The sequence below is a fragment of the Amblyomma mixtum genome, chromosome 1 (assembly GCF_055824585.1).
Source record: "Amblyomma mixtum isolate Tamu chromosome 1, ASM5582458v1, whole genome shotgun sequence".
Classification (NCBI taxonomy): domain Eukaryota; kingdom Metazoa; phylum Arthropoda; class Arachnida; order Ixodida; family Ixodidae; genus Amblyomma; species Amblyomma mixtum.
The window spans coordinates 200,704,769-200,719,803 of record NC_143012.1 but is presented as its reverse complement, the minus strand read 5'-3'; the positions used below and the strand labels follow the sequence as shown (position 1 = coordinate 200,719,803).

Sequence of the window (15,035 nt, the reverse complement as noted above, 5' to 3'; positions counted from 1 at the left end):
AACTCATAGTCTTCCGTCAACGCAAGAATCAAGACACCATCAATATCCGCGTAGACAACTCACCCATCAAGGAAGTTCAGACCCTGAAGATACTGGGTCTGTACATAAATAGCGACGGCAACAACCTTCTTGCCCTCCAGAAACTACGGCTCGTGAGCGAGCAAGTCGCCAGGATGATCGCCAGGATAACGACGCGCAAATCAGGGATGCGAGAAGACGATACTCTGCGACTGGTGCAGGCTTTCGTTGTAAGCCGCGTCGTCTACGTAGCGCCCTACCTCCGCCTTAAGAAGCGTGACATAAAAAACCTCGACATCATAATCAGAACTGCTTACAAGAAGGCCCTGGGACTCCCTCTTGCGACATCGACGGACAGGCTCTTGCGACTGGGTGTGCACAACACGATCGATGAGCTGATAGAGGCACACCTTACGGCGCAGGTGGTACGGCTCTCCACAACTCGAACTGGCCGACAAGTCCTGAGTGATTTAAACATCAATTGCCCCCGACAGCTAGACACCAAAACCGACATCCCAGCCTCATGGAGAGGACAACTCAAGGCAGCTCCACTACCCAGGAATATGCACCCTGATTTTCACCAGTCAAGACGACAAGCACGAGCCGAAGCCATGAAAAGACACTACGGCGAGCGCGAGGGCGTGTTCTATGTCGATGCTGCGGGTCCCGAGCAGGGAATGACGGCCGTCGCGGTAGTGCACCAAAATACAACAGTCGACGGACTAGTACTGGCTAGCCAGGACATACTGGCTGCGGAAGAAGTGGCGATTGCTCTAGCTGCAACACACACTAGCTCAATATACATTCTCACAGATTCACAGACAGCGTATCGCAATTACCTCAGGGGCAGGGTCGCACCGCTAGCAGCTAAAATCCTGCAAGATAGCTACATCCGTGGCTACCAACCCACACACAAACACTTAATATGGGTACCAGGTCACCAGGGCATCCCAGGGAACGAGAGCGCACATGCCTCAGCCCGAGCATTTCTCCCCCGGGCACCCAGTGCGGATGCCGTGGAACCTCCTACCCCACTACTAACTTACAATGACATACTTCAGCACTTAAGATTATCCCGTCGGGTCTACCCACCGCCGGCTAAGACACTAGATAAAGGGGAGGAACAACACCTCCGAAAGCTACAGACCAACACTTACAACAACCCACGAAGACTACACGCCATAGACCCGGAGTCATTTGACTCACAATGCAAATTCTGCGGGGAGAAGGCGGACCTGTACCATATGGTATGGGCCTGCCAACGAAATCAGGCGATCACTGTTAATAACCAGCCAACGCAGGAGGGGTGGGAGGCAGCTCTGTCCAGCTCGGACGGAAAGAGTCAAAAGCAACTCATCGAAAGAGCCCGGACAGCAGCCTACGCCAATGGGGTTCCGGACTGAGAGCTCCAACCACGGCTACAACCTCCTAAACCATTTCATTAAAATATTTTCACCACCATCTTAGGGCAAACGGACGAAGAGACGCCGGGATAATGAAACATAGGGCATTATGGGGTTACAACAAATATGAAATACTGAGAGGTATTTGGAAGGGAATAATGGTGCCAGGGCTTACTTTCGGCAGTGCGGTTCTATGCTTAAGGGCATAAGTTCAGTCGAGATTAGACGCAAATCTGAGAACTGTTGGAAGATTAGCACTAGGTGACATGGCAAAACCACAAACGAGGCAGTAGAAGGGTGTATGGGCTGGGCCTCGTTCGAAGCACGCGAAGCTCAATGTAAAGTACTATGTGAAGAGCGCCTGAGGAAATTGGACGATAACAGGTGGCCAGGTAAGGTATTTAAGTACTTATACAGAAAGAGCGAACTGACTCCCAGTGGCGGAAAAGAACTAAAAAAATTCAGGGGGCACTTTGACTGTATAAAGTGCGTAGAGGCGAATGCGTTATCCGCACCACTTTCGCTGCTTCTGTGGCACTGGTGGCGTCACATACAATTGAGTACTAATTACTCAGTGATGACAATGACTAATTAAGGCTTAATTACTGATTAATGCCTGAATACTAATTAAATGCTAATTAATGACGCTTAAGTTTCGCCTTTAGGGGTGGAACGCGACAGCGTGTTGTAGCGCGGGAAGGGTGTCCACGGAACGCCACCACCCGTTCGGCGCGATGCCTTGCCCTTTGAACGCAACGCTTTTGAGGAAAGGAAATGGCGCAGTAACTGTCTCGCATACCTCGATGGACAGCAGTCAAAATTCATGGGGGCACTTTTTTGACCTAAAGTGTGGTCACAGATGTGTGGTTAAGATGTTAAGCTTCGCCTCTAAAAGTGGAACGCGACAGCGTCTTGCAACGCTGCCTGGGAGTCCATAGAACGCCATCGCCCATTCGGTTCTACGCCTCGCTCGTCGGTAAATTGGTTTTTGAGGAAAGGAAATGTATCTGTCTCTCATACCTCGGTGGACACCTAAACCTCGCCAGGAGGAAAGGGAGGAGGATGGGAGTGACCGAAGACACCGTATTAAGGCGGAAGCCTTTAATGCCTCATCGTTGTAAGCAGGAGTTGTCGACAGAAATGTCACGCTTTTCACGTGTCGTCACAGTGCGCGAATTTCAAATGGGGCCAATTGTACTTTGCCTACTAACCATGCAACCAATTAAAGGGATGGTATAGTTTGGTTTGGTTTGGTTTGGTTTATGGGGTTTAACGTCCCAAAGCGACTGAGGCTATGAGAGACGCCGTAGTGGAGGGCTCCGGAAATTTCGACCTCCTGGGGTTCTTTAACGTGCACTGACATCGCACAGTACACGGGCCTCTAGAATTTCTCCTCCAAAGAAATTCCAGCCGCCGCGGCCGGGATCGAACCCGCGTCTTTCGGGTCAGCAGCCGAGCACCGTAGCCACTGAGCCACCGCGGCGGCGGATGGTATAGTGATGCTCGAAGTAAGTTTGACTGAGTTTAGTTAATTGCTTACTTAAACAATTAGTCTAATTAACCATTCTAGTCAGACCAGATAAATAAAAACCGAGTAGGAAATTGGCCGAGCTTGGGAATCGAACCCAGGTCTCCGGAGTGCGAGTCGAGCACGCTACCACTCCGCCATGCCAGCTCAATGGTTTGGAATGAACCGCTCAGCCGCCGCGGTGGCTGAGCGGTTATAGTGCTCGGCTGCTGACCCAAAAGACGCGGGTTCGATCCCGGCCGCGGCGGCTGGAATTTCTTTGGAGGAGAAATTCTAGAGGCCCGTGTACTGTGCGATGTCAGTGCACGTTAAAGAACCCCAGGTGGTCGAAATTTCCGGAGCCCTCCACTACGGCGTCTCTCATAGCCTTAGTCGCTTTGGGACATTAAACCCCATAAACCATAAAACCAACCACAAAAAAAAATTAACGATGATGACGCGTGCTGTACGTGTGGTAGATCTGTACAAACAACTGAACACCTCATACTCAAATGTGATGGTATCCATCCGGATGTCGATGGAGGCCCAATAGCTCTTCCTGAGGGCCTAGGGTCTAAAGATAACAATGGTCGTGTAAATAAATCTGCGGTGGAAGTTAGCAAAAAGCGATTGGAGGATTGGTGTCTGATAAGCAGAGAGGTAACATAAGGTTAAAAGCGTAGGAAACAGTAGTGAAAGAAGATGGCGAATTTTAATGAGAATTTACAACACAGTTGAGCAAAAAAAAAATGAAGAAAAAAGCTGAGCATGGTGGCAATTACGGGGCGCTCATACCCATCCATCCATCCTAGGCACCCTGCTCTAGGTGCGCCCGCCGCGCCGCGCGTGCGTGGTACGCGGGCATTCGGTTAGTGAACCTCGGCACGCGCGTTTCCAGGCGTGTTTAGCTATGGCGTTTGTGCATGGTGTGCTCGTCGGTGACAGCCAGCAGAAATTTTTATGCAGTTCTCGCTTGCGGCTTTCGCGGTTAGACATGGACGTTCAGCTTTGGCGGCCACGACAATGTCAGCCTAGCTAAAATGACTGAACAGACGCGCTTTCGGCGCGCCAATTTTGTCGTTCTGTATGTTGGCGGCAACGACCCCGACATAGGAGGTGACCCGCTAGAAAAGGTATGCATCCTGTGCGAAATACGCATAATCATCTCAAATTTCGCTTCATGAAGTGCTGTACTGCTTACCCACTTGCTTCATGTACTACAGGACCTAGTTCTTCTGCTGCATGAGCACGTGACTAGTGTTGTGCTGGTATTTAAAGTTTTGCCGCGACAATAAGAGGATCCACATCAGGTGAGCTTTGAGGAGCGCCGGTGTTGGCAGTTTAATCGCCGTCTGGTAGCCACGCTGGTAGCCAAACCGAGTTGTCATAGTTTGCCGCGGACCGCTACCACGTAGTGTGAGATAGGGGCATCCATCAGATGTCTAAGATTATCGTCGCGATCCTCGTCAAAATCTACGTACCAGGGATCGATTCGGCTTCAATGGCAAGACCAGGAGAAGTGCACGTTACGCGCCGGTTTCGTCGGTTTGTAGCAAATGAGCACAATCTTTAAAATCCTTCCACCAGTGCAAGCTGCGTTTGTCTTGGCGTGCACTGTAAAAAAAAAAGCTCCTCAGTACAGAGAAACCCGCTGGTAATGCGTTGCCGGAGGGTTTTCCGCAACATGAATACAGCGACTCCGTCCGACGGTTGTCACATTCTTGGTAACGGAAAGTTACGCTATGCTATGCACGAGAATGAAATCGTTTCTTTGCAACCAATGCTTCTGTTGTGTTCTTATTAAAGGTCCCGTAATGTGTATGCATACTTCCTCCGTTCACTTGGAAGTCATCTGATCTAGAACGGAAATAATCTGCATTGTAATTATGTACTATCGAGAGTAAAAATAACAGACCCCTGCCAGCGCGTGCCGATCCGTGCCAAACTGCATGCGAGCACCGCCTGACGAAGCGCTCCTAGTGCTGAGACCAGCGCAGTGGCGTGCGCCCATCTCGAGGAGCGCTACGCATTGCGTGCCACTGCGCTCGTCTCAGCGTCTGGAGTGCTTCGTCAAGTGGCGCTTGCATGCAGTTTGGCACAGATTGGCACGTGCTGGCAGGGGTCTGTTATTTTTGCTCTCAATAATACTTTCAGTAGTACATGCACATGCATCTGTGTATAGCTTCTGCCCAGAATGTTCACTGCAGATATAGTAGTCCAGAGGCCGAGGAAATAAGTATTATGCACAAGACTTTCATGCATATTATGTATTGCACACGTACAAAGAATGCAAACTAGAATGAAAGAGTGGCAAAGTGTTTGGTTGAGTACAAGTACATACGTTTTATTTTCATGACAAATTGCGCACATTGTACCTCTAAACATTGCTGTCAGATCCATCTGAAAAGACAAAAAAATCCTTTTTAGTAGCCACACAACACCTATTATAAATTTCACAAATACATTTGAACCATCCGCTATTGAACAATCGGCTTTCGTAGAAACTTGTAAAAGCCATTTACTGAGAACCAAACCAACATGATTCATTGCCTAAAATTCATTTCTCATAGCAGTAAAAAGCAAAAACCACAGGGCTAGGAAGAAGCAGACAAAATGCGCTTACTCGGACACCACTGTGTGCATGAAAGTCTTTACGGTTGAAAAACTGTAGCGCTTGAGACGAGGACACAACGAAGACGACAACACATGCGCTACAGGTTTTCAAGCGCTACAGTTTTTCATCATGAGCAACCAACTCGCCCAAACATCCACCCTGATCTTTACGGTTGTCTACAATTTTGTGCAAATAGAAAGTAGCTAAGGAAGGGTGCCAAATACAATTCAATGCGGATGCCTTTCATTACATAGTACTCAATGCACAATGTGGTTACCCAGCACTTGCCAACAAGCAATCAGGAAGCATACTTCCCCAAAACCTTATGCTTTCAGTCATAGTTTCCATTATCTCAGCATCTGCAAGAAAATGTACTAATCTCTGATGTCAGTGAAAATGCAGCCACAGGTGCTGGTTGCAGCTCACTAAGGTATTCAAATATCTCTGCAGTGCGCTTCACGAGGAACAGATGCTTAAGTTTCCACAAAGGGCTCTTTGCAGAAATTTAACCGAAGGCCGCTGCCATGTTAACCTTTTCAAAATGATGGCCCAGAAAGACAAAGTGTAGTCATGTGTCTGATGTATAAAAATGATGAAGGCATGAATCTTTCAGCTTCTTCAACAGCTGTGATGTGTTTGTAACTGGTATTGCTTGGTTTGGTTATTAGGGTTTAACGTCCCAAAGCAACTCAGGCTGAGGGACGCCGTGTTGAAGGGCTCCGGAAATTTCGACCACCTGGGGTTTTTTAACGTGCCCTGACATCGCACAGCACACGGGCCTCTAGAATTTCTCCTCCATCGAAACTTGGCCGCCGCGGCCGGGATGGAACCCGCGGTCTTTCGGGTCAGCAGCCGAGCGCCGTAACCACTGAGCCACCGCGGCAGGGCTGTTGCTGGTATTGCTTCGCTTAGCTTCAGTCTTCTCTTTGACATTTCGTGAAATCATTCCATATCTGTGAAAGATCTCGCTCGCAAACATTTTGGTTCTAATGAAGGAGAAAAAAAGACCCATGTCCTAGGCCTTTTTTTGTGACACTAAAGGAAGGTCCGCTTTTAGGGTCATTATTACGAAGAGGTCCATGTGGCAACAAACTTTGAAACAATTTCTGCAAGGGCTGAGTGTTCTGAAGCCTAAGAATTTCTCATGAGGCGCCCTGTAGATTGAGTGCTCTGAAGCCTAAGAATCTCTCATGAGGTGCCCTGTAGATGCATCAGAACACCTAAGTGAGCTGTTACTGGGTCCTGTGAGTGCTCTGTCACTTGACATTAACAGAGCACTCACAGGACCCAGTAACAGCTCACTTAGGTGTTCTGATGCATCTACAGGGCACCTCATGAGAGATTCTTAGGCTTCAGAGCACTCCATCTACAGGGCGCCTCATGAGAGCCGCGGTGGCACAGTGGTTACGGCGCTCGGCTACTGACCCGAAAGACGCGGGTTCGATCCCGGCCGCGGCGGCTGAACTTCTTGAAGGCGAAATTCTAGAGGCCCGTGTGCTGTGCGATGTCAGTGCACGTTGAAGAACCCCAGGTGGTCGAAATTTCCGGAGCCCTCCACTACGGCGTCTCTCATAGCCTCAGCTGCTTTGGGACGTTAAACCCCAATAAACCAAACCAACCATAAACCAAACTTGACATTAAGGGTATGTACTTTTCCTCGACACATGCAGTGATGATGTGTATGTTGAGCGAAAGCATAATAGACTTCGAAGAGTTGCGCTTCCAGATTGCATGCGGAGGAAAGCACAAGAGTCTGGCCATGCTCAGCTGTTAACTTTTCTTCTTGCTTGTTGAGTTCTGCAGTGAGTACTACGTAATGACAGAAGGCATCTGCACAGACTCATGTTTAACATCTGTCCGTGCGACCTCCATCTTGCACGACACGACAGGCAACTCCATAATGCCCTTCATGCACCGAGTGTCAGTGTGTTCTGTCCGTTTCCTGGTCCTGTGTTTTCTGTTCTTAAAGTTATTACTGCCTTCATTCTCCACTCTATGAAGCCTGAATGTGCTACACTGGGTTGCTCCACGCGTCATGCAGTAACCTGGCCATTTTTTTCATACACCGGAGGCACTCAGGTCGCAAGCCATGCTTACTATATTCAGTGTACATATGAGACGTATCATTTATAACCAATTTTAACAGAGGTATTTCGTGCAAGAATATCTAAATGCTACTCAATTTTTGCTCAAATTTTCAGATACATACTCTCATTCAGATTAAAAACATAATTTGGCTACTTTGCTCTCGTGATGCCACGTCTTGAGTTTGCATCAGTAGCTTTGAATAGTGCCTCTGTTACCTCTGGCGATGAAATCGAAAATGTTCAGCAGAAGACGGTATGCATCCTTTGTGATATATATATTGAGCACTGTCGTTTCTAAGACTACGACTTTCTTCTAGCAGTCCTTGGTATGTCTACTCTTTATGACAGGTGACTCACGCGTGACATGCATTTTCCATATAAAGTTGTGCTTGGCTCTATTGACTGTGAGCAGTTATAGATGTCACTGCGATTTCGTGTGCCTCAGGGAAAAACCACCAAATGCTATGATAGATTTTATCCTGACATGCATGCCATTTCACCAATGACTCGTTTGCAAATAATACAATTCAACTTTTTATGACACAGAAATATTTGCCTAATTTGCTGTTTTCATTGTTTATTTCATTATGCTTATTTTTCTTTACTATTACTATCATTGTATTTGTGACCATTTTTCTGTATTATGTCTGTTCACGTCATCGTGTTTGTATTGACTTAGTGTGCACTCATTTAGGCCAATTGGCTGTTCAGGCACATTTAAAATAAAATATCTACCTATCTATTTAAGCAGAAGCACAGCACCAAGGTACTCACCAACTGTTTGAAGCACTGTGCGCAACTTCTTGTGCTGACATGAATACAGGAACTTTGGAATGCACACTGTCCAAGTCTTCATCATGCCATGCCGCTTAGACTCTCTGGTAGCAAAATTTTCCACTGAAAAAAAGAGCAATTTTGTTTAAGTTAGACTAGTAATATTAAATTTTACTATATACTAGGTACTTCTCATCATTCTACCCCAGACTAAACCATACACCAGTGAGCATCATGTTTTGAATTTTGTTGCATATGATCACAAAATGTGGTGTAATTAACATGTTAGAAATTCTGGTCAAAATAAATCTGACAAAGTATTGTTTAAAAAAATCTGGGCACAAGGAAGAAGGAAGCTAGCCAGATAGCCTGGACGAATGTTTTCAGTTTCACGCAAGGATCAGTACCCTTGCACACAAAATGTACAATTTAGTGGGTTTACCCTTCCAGAATGGAATTTCATGCTGCAAACATCCAGCTATGCGAAAAAAAATTTTAACTTCCATTCCAGACAAAGGAAAGAAAATTCCTCTGGTTTTTCTTCACAAGCCTCTGCAAGTATACAATTCAGTGAATCTACTCTGCAAGTACACGAACCTACCAGCACGAGACAATGACAAGAAAGGAGACAAAGCAGGCGCTGACTCGGAACTGAAGTTTATTGAAGTAAACAGGGAGTACATAGCCAAACAACACCACAAACCACACAGTTACAGATAAGCTATACCACAACATGAGTAAAAGATCGCCCTTAACTTTCCTCTTATCTAGATAGTCAAACTCGTTGCATATTAACGTGATGGACAGCACACTCACACATTTGTCACCGAGTAATAAGATGTGTCTAGCCTCGATAATTTTCCGGTTAATATGCTCCGAATGTATCGCCAAAATGAGTGTTGCCAAAAGGAATGGCTAGCAGCCTTCACATTCCTTGCGATGTACAGATAAGTTAGAACCCCTACCAATATCCAAATATCTCTTGTACTCCAGTACATTCACACACCTTCGAGTTTGAACAACATAAACCCAACCCCAAGATAATAGTATCCGATACACCACATATATTTTACAAGGCACATATGCTTTTCCCGGACTAAATTCACAAAATTATTCTTCACAATTTTACAGATTGTAGACAACTTATTAGGGCCAACAGCACCATTTCTGCGCCATACCTTCTGACCGCATTTTTCAAGTTGTGCGACAATCTACGTATATACAGTAACACAGTCGATCTTTTGGCATCTTGATGGCTGGCCCCGGCCGTATCCTGCCAATCCCTGTGAAGGGGTTTTAGCTTTAACATGCTAAAGGGAAGAATGGCGCAGCATCAAGTAATAAGGACAGCAGGACAGCAAGCACATGCACAAGTGCCAACCTTGGAGCGGATACAAAATCCAAGAGACCGTGCTTGACAATCAGCACTGGCAGTCAAGGAAATGAGAAAACAGATTTGAACATTCAAGATTGAATGAGCCCGATCCTTGACTGCCAATGCTGAATGTCAAGCACACGCTCTTGGATTCTGTATCCGCTCCAAGGTTGGCACTAATGCGTATGTGCTCTCCTGCTGTCCTCGTTACATGATGCTGTGCCATTCTTACCTTTAGCATCTTATACGCTCAGCTTTAACAATTTATCACACACTCTTGCAATATCATGGTTGGGGAATAATGCTTTCGTAAGCCTTAAAATCTGCTCTTGGAGACCACTTGTCATGCTGTGAAAGCATCACTTCATCAATACCGAGCCTAGCTTAGATGACGTAATGCTATCTTTCACTAGCTTAGAATGGTTTGGCCAGTAGACAAGCAGCTGCTTGACACTCCTGGGTGAATATCGGCAGCATACATGGCATGTGCTGAACATCAAGGTGAAGCCCAGAAACCACAGCTCTTTTTGATGGAACATTTCCTCCAAGGAAAACCTAAGACAAAGAAAGGCCTTGCTCCTTAAACAACTTGACAATATGCACAGGTCCCACACTATCGCAACCTTTTGTAAAAGACCAGAAAATCAGACGCAGTGAAGATTTTCCCCCAGCCCAGCGCAAGTTCTTGGCAATCACTCCATCCACCCTGCTTAAGAGAATATTACTTAGCACAGGGGCATTAAATCGATACATATACTAGACTTTTGAACATATGCCGCACAGCCATACTCCACAAACATGCTCTTCAAATAAAAGGAGATAAGTCCAAAAAAAAAGACTACTACGCACCTGTTCCTAAACACAAGCTCATCATTGTGCTCCGATATACACATTCACAAGCTTTTCAAGAGGTCCTCATACGGGATGGAATAAAATAGTTCTACATCGACACTAACAGCCAGACAATCCGCTAGATCGCTATTCATCAGATACTCAACCACGCTGCGAATTGAGTACAACAAACGGATCTTCAAGATGTGAAGTAGACAGATGCTTTTGCAAATAACCAGACAAAATTTTGAAAGAACCCTTTTTCTGAAATTTATCTGAAGAGCATGCTAGTGAATAGCATTTATTTTAAGAGCATGGCTGTAGAGTACTGCAGTGTGGTATGTGTTCAAAAATCTGGTATATGTAGTGGTTCGAAGATGGGCCTTGTGCTAAGAGATATTTTAAGCAAGGTGGATAGAATGATTGTCAAGGACTTGCATGGACTGGGGGAAAAATCTTTGCTATGTTGATGATTTTCTGGTGTTTTACAAAGGTTCTGATAGTTTGGGACATGAACATATTCTCAAGCTGTTTAAGGAGCAAGGCCTTTGTCTTAGGTTTACCTTGGAGCAAATGTCGCCACAAAAAGAGCTGCAGTTTTTGGACCTTACCTTGATGATCTGCACACACCATGTGCGCTGGTGATATTCACCCAGGAGTGTTAAGCTGCTACTTGGACACAGGTTGGCTATTCCAAGCTAGTGAAAGATAGCATTGGACTGTCAAGCCTGGGCTCAGAATTGATGAAGTCATGCTTTCACAGCACGACGACTAGTTTCCAAGAGTACATTTTAGGTTAATGAACGCAGGATTTCCTAACCAGGTTATTGCAAGAGCATACAATAAATTGTTAAAGAAACCGAAAGCTTTTCACGGTGACCGGCGCAATCCGGCCGGGGCCAGCCAGCAAGATGCCAAAAGACCGGTTGTGTTACCGTACGTACATAGATTGTCGCACAAATTGAAAAATGCGGCCAGAAGGTATGATGGAAAAGCTATTTTCTTGGCCCCTAATAAGTTAGTTAAAATATATAAAATTGTTAAGAATAATTCTGTGAATGTGGCTAGAGAAAAGTAAACATGTGGAGTGAAATGTATATGTACCTTGTAAAATGAATATGGTATCAGACACTATATCTTGTGGTCGGGTCTATATAGGTGAAACTGGAAGGTGTATCAATGTAAGATTACAGGAGCACAAGAGGGTAGGGGTTCTAACTTTTCTGTACATTGCAAGGGATGTGAAGGCTGCTACCCTTTCCTTTTGGCAGAACACATTTTGGCAGTAAATTTAGAGAAGATTAAATGGTAGATTATTGAGGCTAGACACACCTTACGACTCGGTGACTAATGTGCAAGTGTGTTGGACTATCTCGATCAGGGGAATGTTCAGGGCCATTGACTTATGTTGTCATGTATGCTTATTTGTAATTGTGTGGTTTGTGGTGTTGCTTGGCTTATTCATGTATTCCCTATTCACTTCAATAAACTTTGGCCGCGACACAGCGCCTGTCTTGTCTCTTGTCTCGTCTTTTGCACTGGTAGATTCACCATGATGTCTCACCTCTGCAGAAATCCAACACGACATTTTCCTCTTCACACTTGAGGTTCAGTACATAATAAGGCCAACGCTAGTCATCCGCAAGAAAAGTTCATGGCTCCATTAACACCGCCTCCTGCTTACAAGACACAGTGCGGCATTCATTGTAGATTCTACCTGCAACACAGAACGCAAAGTTTCAGTTTGACTGGACTAAACTAGGAAAGAAGCACAAAATATCTACAGCCATACGGCCGAGCTGAAAGAAACAGAGGGTAGTGTAATAGTGAATATACTGATATAGTTTTGTGTAACATCTTCTGTTCATATAAAATGTACACTTTTTTTTTCTTATTCTGACGCCTGGGTACGCTATTTTGTGCACTGATTGCATGGGCCCGAACTAGCAGCTTGCTAAGGGCCCAGATGCTTTATCACCCTGTTTGTATAACCTTCATCCAAAATGAATAAACTGATACTGATATTGCATGCAAGATATATGCATGATATATTGTGATATTCAACACTGCTACCATTGGCTTAGCCAACTATTTATGCCTAACAAAAAATGCAGTATCACATGAATACTGATACAGTACTATTAGTGTTAATATTAGCAGTACAGGTTCGATGAAAAAAAGGGGCCTAGTGCTAGCTGCCATTCCCACAGCAGGCTTGTCACCAAATGCCAGTTTAAAGGAAAAAGGAATGACTGAAAAGGGAGAGAGCCAGTAGGAAGACAGGCATAAAAGGACTTAGGATACAATAGGCCGGCAAAGTTATTTAGACAGCAACCACAAAAGAAACATTAACACCGAAGTAAAGATGTACAAGACCAACCATACCATTGTGCAGAGTGGAAAACTTGTTAACCTGATTTAGCTCAAAATATATTTTCATATATACTCGTGCTATAAAGTGATTATATTCATTAATAGCATAACTGACCGACTGAAACCAAAACAGGGATGAAGGGCGGTGAATGAGCCCTAGGCGTGATGCTTTTGCCTTCCTAGTGGGACACAGAAGGATCATTCAGTTGAACATCGGGTCTCTGAGATTAATATGTAGTTTAATATTAGCGGAAAAATAGAAGTAGTAACAACAAAGCAAGCAATGTAGCTGAACATTGTTCTATGCACATGAGAAAAAAAAGCCTTATGAATAACCAAGTATGCAATGTTTGTAGCTGCACATCTCTTCACACACGTGTCTAAAACATATGCGCTTGATTTGCCACAAGAGAGTGTCTCGTTTAGATAGGGTACCTGCTATGGCAGTAGTGCACAATCAGGCTGGAATGAAATGCAAACAGCGCCTATGAACAAGACAAAATATTTCCCCTGTGTGATTTCAGCTTGAGTATGCAGCTAGCCTGATTCCTGTTTCTGGTTAAGAGATCTAACTAATACACATATATGAACCCTTTCTAAATGTATACCTCGCTGCAAAGTAGAAAAGTACTGCACATGTATGTTCGCATTTCGTTCCGGCCTAGCTGTAAATGCATAATGTGTGTCTAATGCATATCATTATCAGTCAAGGCTGTCACTTCCAACACCAAGCCGATATGTGAAACCTGTAAGAACTCCTTGAAGGCAAGAGTCTGGAGAGAAGCTTCTAGACCCACTATGAAGGATGTAGATTTGGTGTTTAGTGTGGCATATAATTACTTCTGCATTAATAGCGAGCATGTAAGGCCAATACAAGGTGCTTCTGAATTTGGTCGCCTAAAATTTGCTTGGGAGAACGCAAAATAATGCTAAAGAGCAATCTATAGACACAATATTGCATGCTGAATAAGCAACAAGAAAAAAAGAAGGCAATGCTCTGGAAGCACATTCAGTCATTCAAGACAAAAATGATGAGGCATGCTGATGCTGCTACTTGAACAATAGAAAAAAGTGACCACTGCTTACTTACAATAAACGCTTTCTCTGAGCAACCAATGAAAGAGAGCTGTAACTCATGAAACCTCACGTCATTCTTTTTACAAAAATGAATTTAATAGGTTGCAATGCAAGAATCCCGGCCATAATAGTATTCTCCTCACACTTGGGTTACACAAGCCAAGGCTTTTAACAGCATGTGTTTTTGCATGTGTTCATTTTGAAGCTTTATGCGGTTGAAGCGACACAAAATATTTACTTCCCCACGAACCTGTGCGTGTAGCATAATCACAGAAAATATTTTTTACACTGGACAGAAATACAACAGCATAGTGGCGTGACTGACAGACAGCAGACTTCAGGGACAGTGCAAGACAATGATCTGAAATCCTACACAACAGACCTGCGACATTACAATGGCTAAATCCTTGATAGTAGTATTTAACAGCCATCTAAATGCTCGTGCGCAACAGGTGGGAGCGCTTTACTGCGAAGCAACAGTAAACCTTTGCCACTAGTCTAAACAAAAGTGCGCCTCATAGCGACTTCCACTAAACTTTTTTGCTCCCAGTGCGACATCATCTTAACATAAACAATGCATGTCGTCTCTGTTCCGGACTGCCAATCAGCCTCGAGAAGACAAAGCTGCTTATAAAAAAAGAACAAAGCAACAAGCTCTCAAACCTCACAGTGAACATAGAAGTAGCAGAACCATGTAACCTAGCCAATAGTTCGAAGCTAAGCAGCAGAAGAAAATATGTTAAGGCCAGGACTGACCAAGCAAACAGAAAATCATGCAGGAAACCTAAAAACAGCAAGAAGCAATGAGAGTGCAGTTGCCTTGATGTTCAATGTCAATACCTACTGCTCAAAGTAAAGGAAACCAGGGTATAAGAAATACAGCATTTCATATTATGCTTTGAGCAAATGCAGTGAGCATGAAACAGGGTAGAGACTTGTCTTATTACATTTTCAATCTTTACTTTACACCAGAGGA

The 15,035-nt window shown here is 44.7% G+C and overlaps 1 pseudogene; it reads left to right on the top strand.

Annotated features, from left to right (window-relative positions):
• The first annotated feature begins 3,838 nt into the window (after positions 1 to 3,838).
• Positions 3,839 to 4,501, top strand: LOC149370537 (uncharacterized; annotated as a pseudogene).
• The last annotated feature ends 10,534 nt before the right edge of the window (positions 4,502 to 15,035 follow it).